Source organism: Thermobia domestica, chromosome 2 (assembly GCF_964235325.1).
Source record: "Thermobia domestica chromosome 2, izTheDome1.hap1.1, whole genome shotgun sequence".
Taxonomy (NCBI): Eukaryota; Metazoa; Arthropoda; class Insecta; order Zygentoma; family Lepismatidae; genus Thermobia; species Thermobia domestica.
In genome coordinates this window covers 378,720,494-378,743,652 of record NC_137455.1, presented here as the reverse complement: position 1 = coordinate 378,743,652, position 23,159 = coordinate 378,720,494, and the positions used below count along the sequence as shown (strand labels likewise).

Genomic DNA, 23,159 nt, shown 5'->3' with positions numbered 1-23,159 from the left:
ATTTACGTAAATAACAAATAAACGCTTAAATTATTATTCAAATAACGATAAATGTTCAAATATTTGTTCAGATAACAATAAATGTTAGAATATTTACGAAATAACGCATAAATGTGGAGATTGTTGTTCAAATAACAGTAGCATAACTATTCCAGTCACGAATAAATGTTCAAGAACTATTGAAATAACAAATAATAGTATTCAGATAAGAATACATGTTCAAATAGTCTTTTGAACAATTAATCGTTATTACTTGAAGAATAATTATTATGATTTTGAACAAAGTAACAAATAAATATTCAAATAACAAACAAAATTCAAGTATTTACTTAGAAAAACGAATCTGCAAATGGTTGAATAGTTATTGAAATAACAAATGATCAACTGATGTTCAAATAACGAATATAGATCAAATAACTTTACATTCGATTTATAATTCAAATAACGAATAAATATTTATATCATTAATATTCAAATTACAATAAATGTGAAATAATTGTTAAAGTAACGAATAAATATTCAAATCATTATTTAAATAACGAATAAATTACCAGATAAATATTCTGTAACGAATAAATAGCCAAATAAATACTCAAATAACGAGTAAATGTTCAAAGTAGTTACAATAAATATTAGAATACTTACGTAAATAACAAATAAACGTTTGAATAACGTATAAATACTCAAAGAATTATTCAACTATACGAATAAATGGTAAGATAACTATCCAAACAACGAACAGTTGTTCGAATAATTATTCAAATAAAGAATAACTGTGCGAAATAACGGCCGTGTAACGAACAGATGATCAGAAATATTCGAACACTCATTCAAATAACGAATAAATTTGCCAATTAATATCTGTGTAACGAACAAACGATCAAAAATGTTCAAACACTTATTCAAAGAACGAATAAATGTGATTTAACAAACGATGAGAAATATTCGAACACTCATTCAAATAACGAAAAATGTGCGAACTAGTACCCGTGTAACAAACAAATGATCAAAAATATTCGAACCCTCATTCAAATAACGATAACTGTTCAAATGTTTGTTCAAATAACGAGAATGATTACGCAAATAACTAATAAATGAATGAATTACAGTACAGTAACAACTAATAAAATAAGTTGAATAATTTCAATTAAAAAAAACCTTCAAGTAATTATTGGCGTTATCTTAACTGAACTAATTTCCTTGCATTGTCTTCAATCTACAATTATTACATTATTATTAATTTGCGTGTATCATACATTTCCTTTAACGTGCAGGTCGTAATTAGAATACAAAATAACTCTAAATGTGAAATAATTTAAATTCTTATGCAGATCTCTCGGTGTTTAAAGTTATGGTGGTAGATTCTTGCATTTGAGAAGGGACTTCATATCATATAGCTTGTTTATTCTGAAAGTATGATGTTATTATTATTAGGAGAAGCGCCATTCAGAAACCAATTATTATAGTTTTGTGTCATCACATGGTTACTACAAGTTAGTGTAGATATCGCTGCCAGCAATTCATTTTTAAAATTGTTCCATCAAATACGTTTTCGCTTTGATTTGGAATATGTAATCGAAATGTGAGAGCAGACAAAATAGCTAACTTCCTGAATAGCTTAGCTAAATAGCTAAGAATGAAAGTCGATGTAACACCTTGTTCAGTAAAATTCTACAAGAGCTTAATTAAAAGTTTTGGGAAAGTTAAAAGTATTCAGTGTATATTTATAGTTACTTTCTATATGTTGCACAATAACTGTCGTCAAACATCCAATTTTAATATACCTTCTCATGACTTCTGGAAATAACCGTATTATTTGGGTTAAAATCTATCAACCAGAAGAAGCAGACCTTATGGTGTGAAATTTTGATTTAAAAGTAATAAAACAGCTTTCGCTGGCTAGTACAGTCCGCAGCAAAAAACCTACAACATGAGCATGTAAGTTTATTTATGAAACTACGCCTAACAGCCCAGGGAATCAACGTCTAAGTGACACGAATCACGTCAGGAGAAACCTCGGCGTCCTCCCCTGCACATTTATTTTGGAACAAAAGACTTCGTCGTTTCACAATAAACTTACATGCTCATGTTGCAGGTTTTTTGCTGCGGACTGTACGTGCAATGCACAGCGTTACTAGTAAAATTGACTCGTATAATAAATAGAATATTCAAAAAAATCTATCGAATAGAAGAAGTTACAGCTTACTTTATTGATCAAAAGTACATAGTACTTAAGTCATTGACGTGTAGGATTTCTATGTACTTCGATTTGATGGTTTCGTTCTACTTGAGTTTCCCTTTCAGCAGCGAGGCTATATGAGACGCGGAACTATAGCTTAACGTGAGAATTAAATTACATGAGCTCCCAATGAGTTTCCCAAGCCAGCTAGGAAAGATCTCTCCTCTTCTCTGAGATCAAAGCTACCTTAGATTATACGAACAAGCAGGCAATAAATTTGATTTTACAGATTTTTTAGAGGTACGTGGGAGGGTTCCAGAAAGTAAGGCCACAACAGCTAAAGCCTGTGACAAACATCTTGGCATTTCAGCTAAACGAATAAAAAGCAAGCTCTGATACGATGTTGCCAAGTGGTAAAGGGGTGTGGCTATGGCTAAGCAGACGAACTACAGCACTATCAGGTGGCAGAGAATAGTCGTGGATGTGTACGAAATAAACGTGGCAATACCGCTGGTCTCTCATTTGCTAGCAACATTTAAAATGGAACTTGGAGCGCCGCTTTCAAATGCCAAGATGTTTGTCAAGAAAATGAAAATTTGTTAAAATGTCTACTACAACGCATTTAGTGATATAAGGGTGTTTTACGACGTAATTGCCGCCATTTTTTAAAATACATGTTAAGTCTGGGTACGAGCTTCTGTTTCCCACAGTTATGAATCTTGACCTAGATCTACCAATTCCATTACCCAATAGAACACAAAGGTGTGTCCAGTCATCAACTCCATCCATGTTTTTTTTTTTTTTTTCCAGTGTTCTCTCATGCGCTATACGGATAACATCTTCTGAGGTCGGCGTGCCGCTAAGTTTCGTTTTGATGTTATAGTTGTTGCCATTACAGTATTTCATATTCTTGCTATTGTTATTGTTACAATTTAATTCAAATAATTGTTAGTGTTCGTGTTATTTTAAGTGCTTTATTTTATTACTTGTTCACTAGTCTTGTAAATTTGGCAACATTGTTCGTGCACTTCTGCTGTTTTAGCTCCACGAATCGTATCGAATTCTTCCGAGAGACACTGCTGTTCTATAATTGGTGTAGACAGGAGCGGATTAAGGACGGAGCCAATGGAGCCCAGGTTCCGTACTCCCAGGCTCAGGGAGGCCCAAAAATGCCTCTCTTTAATACTAAAATATAGCAATCAACTGATTAGATATATTATAGGCTTCAGACCCATGCAATTTTTCCCCCGTTCGCTACGCTCGCGGTATCGCTAGAGGTCTTCTACCAGCAGTGTCTTCACGATACTTATTTTGTGAGAGAGTGAGCTATTTTGGTCCTTAATTACAAACCAAATTATTGGCTTGTGGTGACAAATCCTTGGAAATATCTCTGTCATTACTTACACGTGTTAGAGCAAATCTAGGAGGTTTTCTAAATTTCCTTACCAACAAAACGTTCCTATTCAAATCAATTTGGGCTCTCTGAGATATTAAAAAGTCATTCCCTAACAACATGTCTTGGAAAAAATTATTTAACACGCGAAAAGCATGTTGAAATGTTCTTCCCTTAATTTTGAAAAGTACAATTGCTATCTTCTTTATGAAAAAGAGAATTCCTTTTATTGGTGTGTTGATATTCAATTTTTTAGCCTTGTGAAACTAAATCCTCTTATCTGTCTCTTATCTTAGCCTTATTGAAACTAAATCCTCTTATCTGCCTCTTATCTTAGCCTTATTGAAACTAAATCCTTTTATCTGCCTCTTATCTTAGCCTTATTGAAACTAAATCCTCTTATCTTAGCCTTATTGAAACTAAATCCTTTTATCTGCCTCTTATCTTAGCCTTATTGAAACGAAATCCTTTTATCTGTCTCTTATTTTAGCCTTATTGAAACTAAATCCTCTTATCTGCAAAGCAAAATCTAATACAGCAATAGCATTCTTATCTTCAATCAATAATGGTATTAAGAACATATTATTAATAACGCTAGAATTATTCGTAACATAGGGTCCCCTTTAAATAGTTGGCTCCAGGGCTCCAAAAACCTTAATCCGCCCCTGGGTATAGAGCCCAGGCTTCACGAGTCGAAGCGGTCACTATAGCGCCTGCTGCTGGAACATTTCAACTTTGTTCTTGATCTGTTCCTTAATGGCACCACGTGACTCGATTCATAATGTTGCTAAAAACGGAAACATGTGCTTTGTGAATATTTGTACTTGTAGAAAACGTATCCTATGACGTTGGCGTACACCGTTCTTATAGAAGGTATTTCTTCGTGTGTTCTAATAAATCTTCGTACGAAAGATTTTACTACATGCTTCTATTAAACTGAGATTTCTTTAAATTTCGTTTATCGGTATCGGTATCTTTCAAAAAATAATTCACTCCTTGTTTATCAGTATCAAACTATTTATTTACAAATAATTAATGCAAGAGAAGTGCTGAATTGTTTACAACATCAGTCTGAGGCAAATGGTGGAACTCATAACGTACACCCGCCAATGAGACGAGACGATAAGTAAGGATTTCTCGTCTCCTCTCTTTTCCATTTCTGAAGAATTATTTCTATAGTCTCGTCTCAACTCTCAATTCTCGACAAAATCTTTTCTCCTATCCTTTTTGTAAATTTATGCCCTGCTTTATTTCTTAATTTCATCCAGAAGCTATCAGAATTCTTCCACGACACGAGAGGTCCACGGAGGGTGTGAGATAACAACTTGTAAACTGAATTTATTTAATTTTGGAGTATATTGTGTAATGAGTTGCGTATCTTTAAACGTTGATCAAAGTGCTCTCTATATTGTGTTCGTAAATCACTAAATAAAGTTTTTTCTTTTATACTTTGAATTATGTCACAGTTTAACAGTGTTTGAAATGAAAGATTTGGGTGAAACAGTGTTGTCCTAGAGATTGGAGAGATTTCTCGTCTCGTCTCGTCTCGTCTCACAAAATAAATGAAATGAAACCTTCCACTTTAACGACCGATGATTATGCCTCTTAGGCTAAATGGATGATTAAGACAGTGGTTCTCAATCGATGTATCGCGACACACTGGTGTGTCACGCAGTCCCCTTAGGTACGTCGCGAAATTTTAGAATTTAAAAATCATGAAGAATTTAATAATAATTAGTTAAAATCGAGACAGACTGTACCAGTCAACACCTCTAGCGGTAGCAATAATGCTTAGTGCTATATAGAATCATTAGAGAAACTAATTGGTTTTACTATTATAATACATATAATAATCATTAATATTATTTATAATTAAAATATCAAACGAGCGTGTCGCCAGTCAAAAAAGGTTGAGAACTACTGGATTAAGGTAAGTAAATGATTATAGAAGAATCAGTGGAATGATTATATGGGAGGAAACGGGAGCACTCCGAGAAAACAGATGGACACAATTTTGTTCTCCCCAAATTTATTTGGCCGGGGATCGAATCATGGGCCTCATTCACCGGAGGTATACACACCCTATCACTGACCCACCGTGCCCCCTCATCTCGTCTCGAGCACAAAACAAGAATTCTCATATTTCTTGTTTCGAATTAAATTTAAAAAAATACTTCTCACTCGAATGGGTCTGTGGGCAACACTCCGTAATTTATATAATCTGGATCCTATGTGTGGTAAATTGCAGGCCCACATCTCATATAGTCTTGTTGCCAAAAAGGATGTTAAATTCCAAATGAATCAACTGTCTATATTTCTACACATATTTTCATTTTCTGTGTTTAATGATTAGAGCAGGGCCGTGCCGTGGAAAATCAGCGCCCGGGGCGGGAGTATACGACGGCGCCCCCATACATATATTCCAAGCAGTTTTTCCTATCTTCTTTTCATTTTTCTCCCGAATTTTTCGCCCCCTTACTTCTGCGCCCGGGGCCGTCGGCCCGCTCCCCCCCACGGCCCGACCCTGGATTAGAGGAAATGCATTTTTCTATTTGGGGGTAAACTATATGATGTGTGAAGAGATCATGTTGTTCTTGTGTGTCTCGTCTCGTATGTTGTTTTGTTTCCCCAAGTGCAAATTTTTTCTCTCTCATTTTCGGGTCTCGGTGCGAAAAGCACTTTTCTTCCTTAAAACCATATTCGAGTTTCTTTTCCCCGTGTGGTTAAAAAACATCAACTTTTTTTTAACATTAAAAAAAACATTTTTCGGTAATTTTTTTCTTATGATTTTTCCCATGCTGATGTGCACCTGCTAGCAAAAGAGAACGCACGGAGCATGTGCTCTGCGGGTTGCAGTCCGACAGGACAAGCGGGCGCGCTCAGCAAAATCGCACACACAGAGCTGGCGTGTAAGCGAGGGGAAGTGGCAGCTTGGAAACCCATCTGTGAGCTTTGTGTGTTAACTAAAAGACGCTATTGTTGACATTGTCAAACACGTATTTGTGTATTATTTTTTAAAAAAATTACAAATAATCGAATTAGAAAAAAAAGAGTGTTAACATCTTTATCGAAAATTCAGTTATCAAAATAATTAACAGTTTGGAAAATTTTGAAATAAGTTTTTGAGGAAAATAATATTTCTCGTTAACAAGTAACAAAAATACTTGAATGGCTTATTTTCAAGTTTATCCTTCTTGATTTTGGACTAAAATGGACAAATATTCGTCTTGAATGAGCAATAAAATAAAAATAATATATTGAAAAAAAAAAAAACTGAAACCAGAAAACTAACATGTGTTCCCTTATGTGAACGTGCGTGTCTTGGTTAACGTGTGTTCTTGTGTATATGTGCGTGTTCTCAGTTAGTTAAATCTTGATTTATTTTAACAAAAGTCTTTTGAATCACCAAAGAGTGCCTTCTGTACAACTTTACATGTCTATTACGTCAGCCAACAAAGAACCAATTCCATTGTTGAATGTCGACATTGTGTTGGTTAAATGTCACAACCGTGCCTTTGGGATGATCTTGACTTCACTTCGTGTCAATGATTCGATGACATTTATTTTTAGACTGACCAACAACACTTGAAAAGAGACAGTGTTCGTCACACACACACACATATATGTACTTGTTTTGAAAGAACAGTGAAAACTATAGATTAATAACAATATATGTGAAAGTTGTCCAACAGTGTGTTTTCAAAGAAAAACATATTACTTGTGAATGTGAAAGACTTTGTGGTCCGAAATATTTTAACCATTCATTGTTAATAATTTGAGGCCTTATTTCGTTTCGATATCTGAAAAAGCATCTTCATCACCAGAGAGTCCAGATACTTATCTTTTGTCTTTGTTTATTTGCATCATCCCCGTTTTTCTTTCGGCTTTTTCTTAGCATAAATCCTCAGCGCTTTCTTGCTTTTATCTTCCATATTCATATTTATATCAGCAAATCCATTGAATCTTCTTTCTTCACATTTGTAAAAGGAACTTGGTGAAAGCATAAGCCTTATAGAAATTTATCTTTAAGGAGATTAGTCTGTGTGTCCTTTTCTAAGTCCAGAAAAAAAAAGCAGGAAAAAAAGGCTTTTACGTGGCACGACACCGCTGTGTGTTTTTTCTTCAATTGTTACATAACTCCTTAATCGCCTTGTCACATGCAAAAATTCGTGTCTTGAGTACCCGCACTGTTTTTCAAGGCTTGTAACGTAGCCCATTGTTAGTTTGTGCTTCAGCATCTGGCACTCGCAATATCTTCTACTTTACCTTCCTCAAAAAAGAAACAAACTTTTTTTAAAAGTTAGTTTTCAACAATAATAAAGACACTATATACAAATCTTCACCCTATTTTTGCTCCTGTGTCCTGCCGCGTGTTTGCGTTTATGCGAGAATATGTAAAAGAAAGAGGAAAGAAGATAAATCAAGGTTGAAAAGAAAATAGGAAAAAAAAGAAGTGACTCGGACTTGGACAGAAAGACAATAATTCTTGCACGCAACTCACACTGATGACTACATTTAGTTGTCGTGAGGATGGTGATTATGGGATGAGCGCCGTCGAAACTCCAAGACACAAAACACAGCTAACGATTAAAGATTGACGCTGAAGTTAGAACGAAGAAGGAACAGCAGAAGGTAAGTAAGCAATTAAGATTTAAAAAAAGAAAAAAAATATTAGCCAATAGAAAACAATCATATTACACATCATATATAAGCTTCCTCACAAAAGAACTGTTCATTATATACGCCCGCCCCTCCGTTCCTCCATCCCTAACCATCCCGAAATTCCGGAACCATCATCAAGAACCATAATTTTTCATTCGTCTATGCTTCTCTACTGGTATATATGTATATATATGTGTGTGTGTCTTAGTTGTTGCACTGTAAGTAATATAAATTCTCTTAGGTAAGGCCGCCTGTGTTCTGGGGAAGATGTTTTCTTTATGGACATCTTAATGAAAACGTTTGTAATGCTAGTAGACGAATACTACCTTTTTCTTTCTTCTTTCTTTTTTTTTTTTTTTTTAAGGTAGGCGGAGTTATACAGTTAGTTCCCAACTCTTATGTTTTTTTCCATCTTGAAATTAACTTTTCCTTCTCTTGTGGGCAATATTTATTAACAAACTGACATTTCTTCTTTTTTTTCGCTGCAACAAAATAGTAATACCAATAAAAGAAAAGAAACAACTAATAAATGAATTAGTTTGGTGCGGCATTCACAATTCAGTACCTTGTTTTCGTAACACTCATCCATCCTTATTTCTTCGTAGTTTATTGCCGACATAACATTCCTTGTAAACTCATCTTGCATATATGGGAGATCATATTGTGGTGATTCATCTGGGAAATTTCGTTTAAAAACTAATCAAATACTATTTTTTTTTTTCGTGCTTCGAAAGAAAGTAGGGTTCCTTCCCGCTACTTAAAAAGAGAGAGAGAAAAAGTATATTTTGTAATCAAGAAAAAGTGCAACATATTCATAAGCCTATCTTCTTCGTCTCGAAATCCTGTGTTTTGGGTACGGATTTTTTTATTTTAGATGTTTCTACAATATACGTGTAAATAGGTCGTAAGAATATAAAACATCATCTTCGAACTGTTTTGTAAATTTTTTATCTTTTTTTTCTTCTTTTTAAATCCATTTACAGGACGGGAAATAACGAGCTTTTCTACCTTCTATCAGTTTTTTAAGCGTGGTTATAATTCTTTCTGTCTGTTATCCCCCAAAGAATGGGGTGACAACCGAAACTGCCAGCCCTCTTTGCGTTTCCCAATGTCGGTTCATCCCGCTCGCTTACTGCGTGGCGTCAGGGAATAGAAACAATACAGAAAATGGAAACGAGTTTTATTTTTCATAAAGAGAGAAAACAGACCTAACATGTTAGGGTATAAATGAGAGTTTTTTTTTTTTTTTTTAATTGGGAGTTTATCTGCTGAATTCCATATTGTTTGTATGGCTAGCATACTCACCTTCGACGCGAGAAACCCAAGTTTGATTCCCAGTGGGAGTTCATTTGCTTTGAATACCACGCTAAAATGTAAAGCCGCCTTTCATAATCGTACAGCCTTGGTGGTGTAAAGGATCGTTAAATTCGAAACTAAGTAACCACTCCCTAGATACTTTACTCGTTTCTGTGTTTTTAAATGCATCTCTGGCTAATTTTAAAACGATGCATTATTAATTTATTCCTCCAACTGTGAATTCTTTAGTCCAGTAGCCGGTAGCAAGCTTTAGCGTGAGTTACAATTTAGCTTTCCTTTATAACTGCGGGCCTGGTAGTGGCAACGAAGACTTTTATGTATACTGACGGTTTTGTACAGTAAGTTGGTCAAAATATTTTTTTTTAAAAAAATAACGAAATCAATTAACGCATTCGTAAACTACCTTCATAATTTGTTTTAAACAGCGATAAACAGTAAGTACTATGCACCAGAAATAAGTAATACGTGTTACCACAAGATAATTTTCTTGAATGTATAAGGAATTTTTTTGTGATAGTTCAAATTCTTGCTTTTTGTTTATTATACAAGAAAAAACTTTTTGCTAGATTTTAGTTTACAGAATTTATTTGTTTGATGTAATGTATTTATTTACTTTTATTTTTTTTTTAAAAAAAATCTAATACGGTTTTTAAAAATTCTGTAACCATTTAACTCTCATGTGTGGCATGTGTACGGAATTGTGTTGTTTTACAGATGGATTTTTGCATTGTTTATAAATACTGTTCAATCAAATCATGGGGTTTTTACAGCGCTTTTAACTACTGTACAATCAAAACACATAGGCTTTTACGTAGAATCAAAACAGGTGGATTTTTTGCAGCGTTTGTAACTACTGTGCAAACAAAATGCGGGATTTTAACTATATTTATGATTACTGTACAATCAGAACATGTTTTTTCTTACAGTGTTTATAACTACACTGCAAAAACTTTAGACACAGTTGGACACTTTACACATTACCGACACTCTTTGAACACCACCGGATTACACATTTTCATCCCTTATAGATACTGTGTTGTCCAAGTTATGTCCCAAATGTATGTACAAAATGTGCAAAATGTATAGCATCACTTTGTTTTCGTAGTGTTTGCCGAAAAGAAGTGTTTTAAATTTGTCACATTAGATACTGTTTTCTGAGAATTAACGCTTTTGGACACTCGAAGCACACTTTATAAATACTATTTCATTAATTTCCCCTTCAACATCTGTACTAAAACAGTTCAAATGTTTTTTTTTTTTTTTTTTTAATTTTTTACAGTGTACTATACAATCAAAACAGATGGGTGTTTACAGAATTTTCTATAAGTACTGTTCAATCAAAACATGTTCTTTTACAGTGTTTTTAAATATCGTACTGTCAAAACAGATGGGGTTTTACAGCATTTATAACTGTTGTACAATCAAAGCAGGTAATTTTTTACCTGAACTTTACAATCAAATGATTAACACCCAATCATATTTGATTTCAACTAAGAATTTTAATGTGTTATTTCACTTTGAACACCGGCTAAAAACCTCGTTTCTAGATAGTATTAGTACACTGCAAAAAATGAATCAGTATTTGGACATCGTTTAGAAACGACGTCATTGTTTGACGTCTAGAAATGTTCTAAAGTGTTCTATCAGTGAAAAAAAATGTCTAGAATGTATCCTAACAGCAGTTAATAAAACTACCCTCAGTGTTGAAAATGTATCTGAACTTCAGGAGTTTTCAATGAATATACTGGCACAGAAACTACTTTTAAACAGTGTTAGGACATTTTACACATTACCTAGTATCTAGAATGTCTCCTAACAGTGGTTAATAGGAACTATTCTATGAGTGTTCAAAATGTAGGTCTACCTGAACTTTTGATGTGGCCAATGAGTATACGAACACAAAAACGACTTGTTAGTTACTTTACACATTTGCAACTTGGACATTCCAGAAGTTCAGCTACATTTTGAACACTCTGAGGGGAGTTTCTGTTAGCTACTATTAGGAGAAATTTTTCTTCACTGATAGAACACTTTTGACACTTTTTGATAGTCAAACCATGACCAAAATTATTTTCTTAAAAATGTCCAAATCGTATTCAAACACACTTATTTTTTGCAGTATAACAATGGACGTGAGAATGACGTATATTGAAGGCACACTATTTGCCTTGTGGTAAGTTTATATTTATGTAATGAAGACTTTCGTATACATGAAGTTTCTAATCCTAATTCCCTATATTTTCCTTTACTCTAGTCCCTAATTTCCATGTTTACATATATATATTCTTTAGAGCCATAGGGGAAAGAAATGGTCTCGTTTAGCTACGCTAGAACACATATATTTGGGAAAACTTCACTTCACATGGAACATATATTTTAGTTAATTAAAATCTTAGCATATAATTACAAGTTGTAGATACGGCTCATACAATTGCCATACGCAAGGGGTAGGCTCTAGGGGTTCTCCCCCTTGTAATACCCACTTTTCTATAATTTTAGTCTTGAAATTACCAAGTTTAATACTATTTATCCTCATATTGAATTTAGATTCGCCTCAAAAGATTTGGTCCCCTCCCGAAAAATATTCCTCCGTACGTGGCTAGTCTCACTAGATCTATATAATATGCATCATTCTTAGAAGTATACATGTCACTATTAGAATATACAAATAACAATAGCAACTCTTAGAATAAGCAAATAACTGGATATTAAGAAATATAATCTATTCTAGAAGAATAAAACCTATCATCAGCTGCATAGATCGGCAAAAAGCGATGTGCTTTTTAGCGCCATAAAAATTAGCTTATTTTATTTTTTCTCTAAAACTACGCCTGAGAATTTACATTTTGTTCTGGTTGATATGATCTATCAATCGGTATATGTTTTACCTTTGAGCAATATTATAAGAAAAACAAAAATAAATAAATAAATAAAGTTTATCGGCGAACCATAATTTTAGGATATATCTCATTAAGAATATTATTTAGTATTTATAGTTGTCTTTCCAATGACATGTTGGTTGCCTATAATACAAGGATAAGTAGCTTTTCGTATTGCAATTATCCCGGCCGAGTTCGTTAATGGAGCAAATCCTTAATATTTTCACGGAATAACGATAAAGGTAGCTATCCATAGTTCATTCATTTATTTTTTTAAATGTACATTTTACGTAACGATAATATGCAACCTTTAAAACATGTAAGTATTCTGGGTTGCCTATGCGTCTAGGCAAAAATATTCTTAATTCTTTTATTATAAACTCAAGTCCATTCATTCATAAACGTGCAATCAGCAACGAAAGTTCTTTCCGTTGGATAAAATTACTTTCGTAAATAACTTAAGAATAGAAGACCAATTTGTAAGTAGAGTTTTCAGTAAATTAAAAAGAATGTAATTTTCTGTACGTTCCAGCCTTACCGCCGTTATTTCAAACGGAAAGAACTTTTGTCGCTGACTGTACATACGAACAAACATCTTTGGAGACGCTCGGTTGAAAAAGTATTTAAACAAAAGCTTTTTAAAGGTCAGCCTTGTGATTTTCCTCATTCACACCAGGCAAATGCCGGGATGGTACTTAACATACTGATCCCAAGGTATTTCTTTTCCCCAATTCCCCGGACAGAGTGATCATTGCTCGTACACGACGGGTAACATGACCATAGCTTCCGAAACCTCAGAAATCTAATTCCTAATGCCTAATTCTAACAAATCTATTTTCCATATACAGATCTACAATTAGCTTTTAAAGTAGGACAGATAATGTTTCAAATATGAGGAATTCTATCTATATACAAATCGATAGATATAGGGACTGCAGTGTCTCAGTGGTGGAGCGTTCACCTCTGGTGCATGGGCTTCTTGGTTCAATCCCAGCTCGCGCGAAGTGAGCTCTATGGTGAACAAAACCCGTGTGGGTGTGTTTTCTCGGGGTTCTCCGGGGTTCTCACTTTCTTCATTCCACCATTTCGTTCATTTCACATCATCACAGTCTCCTTTAGCCTAACCGGCATAACCGTGGGACGTGAAACTTAAAATATTTCATTTAACTTTTGTTTCCAATCGATAGAAGCTGTTGCAGTAAAGAAAATGATATGAGTGATTGCAAATCCTCATGCGCCGTTTTTGAGAAAATCGGCAAAATCCATTTTTAATGCCGTTAAAAAATATGTTGTTCATTATCAAATGATATAGTTAATATTTTTTTTTCGAATGGAACAGATTTTATTTATGTATGTATTTATTTATTGTATATGGAAAATAAACAGTCTTTACTGACAGAGTGTATTTCATGCTGTTTGACTTGTGCTAACAGTAACACACACACTACTTGTAAGATTGATGTATGGAAGCAGGCTATCGTTATAATAATAGGTAGTTGGAGGAAAAGCGCTAACCACATTAAAGTGCTCTCGAAGATAAATATGTCCCGGTCAAACAGTCCACTAATAAATAGTCCGGTCCACGCGTACGGACTTTTATAATGATGTGAGCCTTTTTTTTCAACCGAAACCAGATTTTAACTATTCCACAGGTTGTATTGCTAATATATGAGTCCTCTGGGTACATAGCTGGATGTCGTTACTGTGTAACAGGATGAAGAGAAGACCCCCAGCAGCAAACGGATTGCCTCTGGACCCAAGATTAGGTAACGGGTGGGGAGAGAGGGGGCTCGGAGTTTATACACACACACATATATATATATATGTATACATACTACTGTGTGTGTGTATATATATAGGGTTTATCGTGATCCATTCACGCGTTCTCATGTATGCATCGCTTGACGCTTCGCACTCCCTTCAACTCGCAATATATTGATGTGCGGCGTTGGGTTTAACTTCGCTGAAGCGATATTATAGTATGTATGCATTAGTTGTTTCGCCAGAGCATTAGGCCCGACCTACACTGTAGTTTAAAAATGTATTTAATTAACAATTTTAATTGGTTATATCTAATATCTATTTATTTATTTATTTTAAAATGGTTAAATTGAAAAGAAATACAGATTTCGAGTTGTAATTAAATCGTTAGAACACGTTTAAGTCGAAAAATTGCCTCATCATTTATTAGTGACATATTACTAGCAATTATTATTATTATTAGGATGGTTTACTATTAGCAACTAACATGACATACACACTGGCGACCATTTACTATTGGGATTATTATAAAATGTCTATCAAAGTTTCTACATTTACAAGAATTCAGAGATGATAATAATAATAATAATAATAATAATAATAATAATAATAATAATAATAATAATAATAATAATAATAATAATAATAATAATAATAATAATAATAATAATAATGTTAAATCCTAATAATACACGGAAAAGTCTCAGTCTGTATGTCGTGCTAATTCTAATAATAAATACATTAAGGTATATCGCTACCTGCGCTATTGCTTGCCTGCTCGATGCTAAATAGATGTCGCTGTTTTATTGGGTGTTGAGCTGTGGTATTATCGTGTATAATGAAGTCTTTGAATAATTGTTTACTTAAACATGATTTCAATCTAGAGCTTTTAAGTAAGCGTGATTTTTTGCTCTAGAACTTTTAATTAAGCATGAATTTAAATCTAGACTTTAACTAAGCATGATTTTATTCTAGAGCTTTTATTTAAGCATGCTTTTCATCTAGAGCTTTTAATTAAGCATGATTTTAATCTAGAATTTTAAATTAAGCATGATTTTATTTTAGAGCTTTTAATTAAGCATTATTCGATCTAAGGTATTATTTGATCTAGAGCTTTTACTTAAGCATGATTTTAATCTAGAGCTTTTACTTAAGCACGATTTAAACCTATAATAGACAATGGGCCGAAGGTTCGCACACAGCTAGTAAAATTGAATAAAATTTTTGGGGGACACAAGTTACGAAATTAATGCAAAAAATTGCGTACAATACATACTTCACCGTACTTAGGTTATCTGATATACAAATTTTTGGTAGTAAAACTTCTACCATGTCTGCCAAACAATTTACGAGGTAAGAGTTTTTTTTATTATTATTATTCAATCCGCATAGTTTGCAAATTTAACGGTGTTTCATACAATGAAACGAAACCTGCTTCAAATTATTACAGGCATAAAAATAAATAAAAGTAGAAAATAGACTGTTTTGTTGAAAGAGCATGTTAAGGACGAAAGATGATAAAATATGAGTGTACATAGTTAAATAAATAAATGATACGCTTTATTTAAGAGATCTGTAACTGAAAACAAGAAACTACATCCTGTGCTGTAAGGATAGTGAACGCGTGTGTATTGTTCCTTATTTAACTTTGACAAAACTTTTTTTTTTTTTTGTATTGATGCACGTGCCGCTTAAGAAGCATGTGTACAAACTCTAACAGAGTTGGCAAATAAAGTTTATCTGCAAGTGAAAGGGAGAAGAACATAAAGAAACAGACTTATTAATTAATCATTAGAAAGAAGTATTGACACGTGTAACATATGTGCAAAATGCTGATATGCTATCTATTCGTTCATAATTCTGCAGTTTTAGTGGTCCTGCGTAGCGTAGTCGCTAACGCTCTAGCCTCTGGTGCGAGCGGGCCCGGGTTCCATTCTTGGTGGGAGCACTCGGTCGAAAAAGTATAAAAACCTTTTTCAAGCCAGCCTTCCTGAATGAGGTTTCCCTGGATTTTTCTCATTTACACCAGGCAAATGCTGGGGTGGTACCTAACTTATAGACCCCAGGCCTCTTCCTTCCCTTCCCTTTTCTCGGATAGTGTGCTCGCTGAGGGACGTTATCCCTCATACGTGACGGGATAAATGGCAATAGATGCCAAAAGGCCAGAACTCCAAATCCTAATTCTGCAGTTTTATCCTGATGAATCTGATCGTATAGCACTGTCATTTCGTACTCAGATTCACTTGGGTTCGAGCCCAGTGGTCAGAAGATTTTATGAGATTTTCCCTTAGTTCTGTTACGAAAATGATGAGGAAGATGATAAGTCAAACCTAACTTTGTGATTCTCAATTCCACAGAAAATGACCAGTTTATATTGGTTCCAGATTAACAGGAGCACTTTGGTGCGAGGTTTATATTGGTCCCAGGTTCGATTCCCGGTGGGAACACTTGGTTGAAAAAGCGTAAAAGCTTTTTCAGTCCAGCCTTCCTGAATGAAGTTCTCCTGGGTTTTCCTCATTCACACCAGGCAAATACCGAATGGTACCTAACATTCAGGTCCAAGACTGCTCTCTTCCTTCCCTTTCCTCGGATAGTGTGATCTCCGAGTGACGTCATCTCGTCATCCCTCATACTTTAAGGGCTAACTTGGCCATAGATGCTGGAAGCCCAGGAATCTAATTCCGAATTCTAACAGGAGTACTTACTTATTAATGCATTTTCATTAATTATCCTACAGGACATAATTATGTGACGCAAAACTACATTTTTTTTTTTTTGCATTTTTATTTCGAGTAATCAACAACAGTTAAAAAACATAGAAATGGAGGGGAGTCGGCCAGCATGTGTTTAAAAGGACCATTACACCATTCGTCTGATAGATCTGACAAAAAAAAAAAAAAAACTCAAAACTATCAGTCAGGATGGCAGGTCTCCTAAGTTGAACCCAGACTGACCCACATGGGTTCGGCGAAACCGGAAACAAGTGCTAAAACTAAACAACCTTTAGAAAAATTAAGCTTTAATCTTTTTTTTTTTTTTTAAAAAAAAAAACACTTGTTAAATGAAATGAAATGAAATCTTTTACTGTAACGTCCCACTTTTATTCCAGCTAGGATAAAGGAGGCGGTGATGTTGAGAAGTGAATGAAATGGTGGAATGAAGAAAGTGAGAGGAAACGGGAAAGCCTCGAGAAAACCCACGCACACGTTGTTTGTCCAGCACAAAGTTCACTTGGCGCGAGCTGGAATCAAACCAAGGAACTCATGCACCAGAGGTGACTGCTCTACCAAGGCACATTTATTAGTCCCACCTAGAGGGTCTATGATTTGTTCGGATAAGCCAATTTGGTTATATTTAAAAAAAAAAGGTTAACAAAATAAATCAATGATATGTAAAATAACGAAAATCGACTTGCATTTCGAAATAAATATTTTCGATATTGTTGTAATGTCGCAGTACAATGTTTCTCAACCTGTGGTATGCGAGCCGCCGTTGGTGGTACAGTCACGAACATAAATAAGTGGAGGTTTGAGCCATAAGAAATAATGACTCCAATCTCCATTTATTTATGTTCATGACTGTACATGTGACCTATGGTATTATTAATAATTAATATGCCTTGGTGGTGCAAAAGATTGAGAACCTGTGCTCCAGTGTATAATATTAAAAATAGAAAATTTGCGTGCCTAGCAAAACCTTTTTGGGGACAAGTATGTTTATGTGCAAAAAAATATTAAATGAACTAATTGTGCTAGCTATATAAAATGCCCATCTTCGCACGGGGAGAAATAGTTAATGGAAAGTATTTTAATCCCTTTCGCCGTTAGGATAGAGACTACCTATTTCAATGAAATTATAATGACAAAAATCAAAACATACTCTACTTTTGTCATATCATCAAAAAAAAAAAAAAAAAGAAGAAGAAAAAGAAGAAGAAGAAGAAGAAAAGAAAAGAAAAGACGACGTTTAGTATATTTTTGATTTTTGTTTTAAGTTTTGCGTTCCAGTATTACTCTTTCTAGCAATAAAAGGAGACAAATAATTAGTAGAAAAGAATGATTTTGAAAGAAGGGTTACTTAAAAGAGGGCGTAACCTTATCACAGATGGCTAGCCTTCAGCTAGCTTGTAGAAAATAAGTAATATAATGACAACCTGGGAGTGAACGAGCAAAGTCGACAAATCTCACAGACACGATGTTGTACACCGAAGTTTCATTTCACCGGAGATCGAATCAGAGACCCTTTTCATTGGAGTGGCATGCTCTACCTTTAAGCCAATATTTTTTATATAATACAAAGATACAAGATATAAATACATCATATTTGTCCTAAATGACGATTATTGGTATTTGTATTTAATTTAGAAGTCATTAAAAAAACAAAAATAGCAGCTTTGGAATTAATTCAAAGTCAGATTTAAAAATTTAGTCCCTGTATTTTATATTTTCCCAGTATCTTTGATGTATTAATAGGTCCATGTTTTAGATGTAGTACGACTCGACAATGAAAGAGAAGGAAATAAGATAGACTTAGGAAAATTAAACATTTTTATCTGAATTAATAGGTCAATATAGCGCTTTTAAGAGGCCCCATCACAGCGAAATTCAAATACCACTAATTTTACAGTAATTATGTGTTATCTTCAAATAGATAAAAGATAATCGAAAGTGGAACAAGAGATTGCTGGACAATATTATTTTACATGAGATATCGTTATCACGACTTACTTATCAGCTTTCGATTTCCAGACATTTAGAAAATTGGCATTTATTTTCACGTTTCTAAATGGCTGCAAACGGAAAGCTACTACGTGACTTATGGTAACGGTACCTCGTACAAAATAATATTGTCTAGGGCGCTCTTGTTCCACATTTCGATTATCTTTTATCTATTTGAAGATATCACATAAATACTGTAAAATTAGCAGTATTTTAATTTTCTAGTGATTAGGCCTCTTAACAGTAGCTAGGACAGTTCATAAAATTTGAAACACTGTTTTAATTCGCATATTTTCCATCTATCAAGTCATCTGTGGCGCGCTATAGTTGCTTCGTTGAAGATTAGCGTCACTTCCCAGCACCGAGGCTATATGAGACATGGATTTACGGTTTAAGGAGGAATCCGAACTACAGTAATACATTCAAATTTCAATATTCTCAAAGGCTCTATGCACTGAAGGCCCGCGCACTAGCGACTAAACTAGATGGTAGAGCTACGTATAAACTTATCTCTCTCTCTTTTAAAGGCATTAGCCGCGATTAGGGGGCAGTTGCCTCGTTTTTTGAAGTAACCCTTTAATGTATATAGTTTCATTTGGAAATGTAAAGTTTTAGTATGTATTAGTGGTTCATGGAAAAACTGATGCCATATACGTATACGCCGTTTCATAAGTCGTATTGGATATTTGTCTTCCCGTGGAGTTAAAAAAAAAAAAGCTACAAGAATTGCGTTTTAATTGCAATTCAAAGCAATTAATACTGCAACTGCGTATTTCTTTAAATGTCGTAGCATATGCTTGTAGTATTTACTAAGAGTAATAGCATACATTTAATGGCACGTGTGCAATTAAAAATATACATTGTTCATTAACTCCTAGTTTCAATATAACTTCTACAAAACAAACCTCATTATTCGATACTATAATTAATATTATCTTTCCTATTTATTTGATTTGCAAATTTGTTATTAAATAATCTTATCTCACAATTTTCAGAATTTTAAGATGTTCATGAGCAAGGAATCAAATCTCTTCGTACACTTTTCGTTGTTTAATAGTACAAAGGGCAAGTACCTTGTCAATTTACTTAATAAAATATGAAATAAATATACGGTATTTTAATTGAAAAAGATAGTATTCTATTAGCTGTACAACCTCTCGTCAAACCACTAGGAAAACTAACATTGATATTTAGGATTTAGAAATAGATCTCTGGGCTTTCGGCACCTAAGGCCATTTAGCCCTTCACGATTTGAGGGATGACGTCCCTCGGCGAACAAACAATCCGGGGAAAGGGAAGGAAGAAAGGAAGCGGCCTGGGACCTACAAGTTAGGTACCACCCCGGTATTTACCTGGCGTGAATGAGAAAAATCCAGGAAAACCTCATTCAGGGTGGCTGGCCTAAAAAAGCGTGTTACACTTTTTCGACCGAGTAACCCCACCGGGAATCGATTCCGGGACCGCTCCTAATATTGATATACAAATATTCAGACCATGTTTTGCCCCCTCACTTTTAACGTTCAATCGCCACCAATCTTTAAAAGTAATTAAACATGAACGGAAATTGGAAATCTTTTACCTTGAATGTGTCCTTGAAAGCATGTCCTACTGCTATGATCCTAATAAACTACAGATGCACACAAAAAGAGAAATCAGTTCAAAAATACTTCTTGTGCTGGGAAGAATTTACGACGACTATAGATTGTCTGCGGATCGTCGCCTGAAGACAGAATTTTCATTTCTTTCCTTTCTTTTGGGTCATGTTTTCAAGTTGTGAAAGTTACGCCATCATAGTTCCCTTTTTCGCTCTCTCTTTACTTCTAAAAGAATTTTTAAAAAGGTAAAAAAAAAGTGTGAAAAGAGAGCCAAAAATGAAAACTATCCCGGGTTTTTACCTGCCAAAAAGTTTTCTATGAACCACATTCCCCTGCCCCCGCGCCCTCTTTGACGTTACTTCACCAAATGTGTTAAAACCGAATAGAAAGTCAGTTGATCCCGTTTCGAGACGAAATTTATGATCCCTTTGTCATCATGGGTTACAGATAAGCGACTCAGTGCTCTTTTTTTTTTCTATAACACAAAAAGAGGGAGACCACAACACCTCGACCGATGTCCCGTGCACACACTTTCTCTGCAGACCTTTTTTTATTGTCAATGCGTATTTTTTTTTCCTACAGTCATATAGTGTGAGAAACTTTGTGTGTGGCCACCCTAAAAATGTGGGACCTCATTCAGTCTTTCATGTTGTTCCCGTAAACAAGACCGAGAATTTTTAAATCGTCCATATTCTGAGCACTAATACGTGGTTTGGTTTCCATAGATCCTATAGTTTAAGAACCAGCAACACATTTGGAGAAAATTATATTAAAATGGTCTTTTAATAATATAGGTCTTTACTATTTATTATTTTTATTATTGTAAAACGCAAATAGTTAACCCGTTTTTCGGTAGCCACTTTCAGGTATACGCTAGGGATTTCCTAGGGTCAGTGTGTAATGTTCAATGTGATCTATAACCCGATTAATATGATCGTATGATCTAAGGCTACAGATTGCAAGCCCTTTCTGTTGTGGGGATTGGCCAAGGCATGAATATTACATTTTTTTTTTTTCATCATTCATTTCTCATTGCACCTTTAAACAAAGCGCAAAAACGTGAACTTCAATCCTCATGGACGCTCGAAAGCCATGTTTTAAATTGTTTATTTATTTATTTATTTATTTACCATCAACACAACAGGCCCAATTATAGTGTTGGTGTATTACATAATACATAATACATTTACATGATACATTTACGTCCCACGCTTATGCCGGCTAGGCTAAAGGAGACGGTGATGAGAAATGAATGAAATGGTGGAATAAGTGGGAGAAAACGAGAGAACCCCGAGAAAACCCACGCACACGGTATTATTCCACCACAAAGCTCACTTGGCGCGAGTTGAGACCGTACCAAGGACTCCATGCAACAGAGGTGAACGCTCTACTACTGAGCCACCGCGGCCCCACAGTAGCGACAGAATTGACAATATAATTTATATGGATTATTACAAGAAAGTACCCCAATGTTAATATAACATTCATTGGACACGTATACATTTTCACTGTAATAATTTCCGTGACAATTGCATACAAAAGCGTGAAGATTTGAGAGATGATATTGAGTCATCAAACACCCTGTTGTTGTATGTGGCACATGCATATTAATAACAATAATAATGATAAGAAAAACAAAATGAAGACGGAATTTCACACATCACGTAAGCTTTTGTCTTCTCCAAATCGAAATATCATCTTTTTGCATATGCTATTTTGTGACATGGAGGACATGTTTTTTTATATGTAGCTATGTTATAAAGATGCTCTTATGTCATAGTGAAGCATTCACTAGTCATGGAAGGTTGCTCTCTAAGTGAACAAGATTAAAAAGAGGGAGGTATGATAGAATACAGAGAGAGAGAAAAACGACTTCTGCCCCTCCCCTCTCCCCAAACGCCCCGCGTAGAATAAAAAGAGGACCCGGACAGAAATTTCATTAGGGAAAGACAATATGATGGATTGCAGGCAATAATAGATCAGAGTGACGTGGCGTTTCGATATGGTAATTAAAGATGTCGCTTCGGCTCTGGTATATACGTATCACTTCACCCTCCAGCATTGAGTCTGCGTGCTTTTTTTCTTTTTCGCCTATCCTTTCACGGATTCATTTTTTTTTTTCTATCGTGTTTCCCTTCTCTATTTGAGATACTCCTTGTCCGACGGCATTTTGTGACATGTTCGCAGAACTCACCCTCTCTTTTCGCTCTCATCTCCGCCCCCTTTGCCCCCTTTTCGGGTAGGAATTTTTTTCAGCCGCCATCTGACCTGGACTGTCTGCCATTTTGCTTCCGTTCTCGTCATCCCCTTCCTCCAACCACCCCCTTGTCACAACTCTCAACAAAAGCATCGCATACACATACCCCTCTGCACGTTTCTGTTCATTCGAAAGAAAAAAAATGCGACATCCGGCCTTTTGCATCAACCCCTCCCCTAGTTTGCCCCGTTTTCGCATCCCAACCAACCCACTACACTGACACATTCTCCCCCCATTTTCTCTCTCACTCTCTCTCTCTCTCTCTTGCTCTCTCTGTCAGAGACACGAATCCGTACGTATACACAATGCCAACACCAGCTTCGCCAAAATATCAACTTACTCGAGGGCAAAAGACAGCCCTCGGGGGACCGTAATACCCAGAGTCGAGCGCCGTTTCA

The 23,159-nt window shown here is 35.0% G+C and overlaps 1 protein-coding gene and 1 long non-coding RNA gene across 14 annotated transcripts in view; one reads left to right on the top strand and one right to left on the bottom strand.

Annotated features, from left to right (window-relative positions):
* Positions 1-23,159, top strand: part of LOC145678864 (uncharacterized) — a 544,231-nt gene that overhangs the window by 332,304 nt on the left and 188,768 nt on the right. For 4 of the 11 annotated variants that reach the window (XR_014130444.1, XR_014130445.1, XR_014130443.1 and 1 more), the window contains exon 1: positions 6,533-8,204. The exons of the other annotated variants lie outside the window; for them this stretch is intronic. The gene's annotated coding sequence lies outside the window, so the exon portion shown is untranslated. Of the gene's footprint in view, positions 1-6,532; positions 8,205-23,159 lie in introns of those variants that run through there. 11 annotated transcript variants of the gene reach the window in all.
* Positions 1-23,159, bottom strand: part of LOC145678868 (uncharacterized) — a 157,916-nt gene that overhangs the window by 17,599 nt on the left and 117,158 nt on the right. The gene's annotated exons all lie outside the window — the stretch shown is intronic.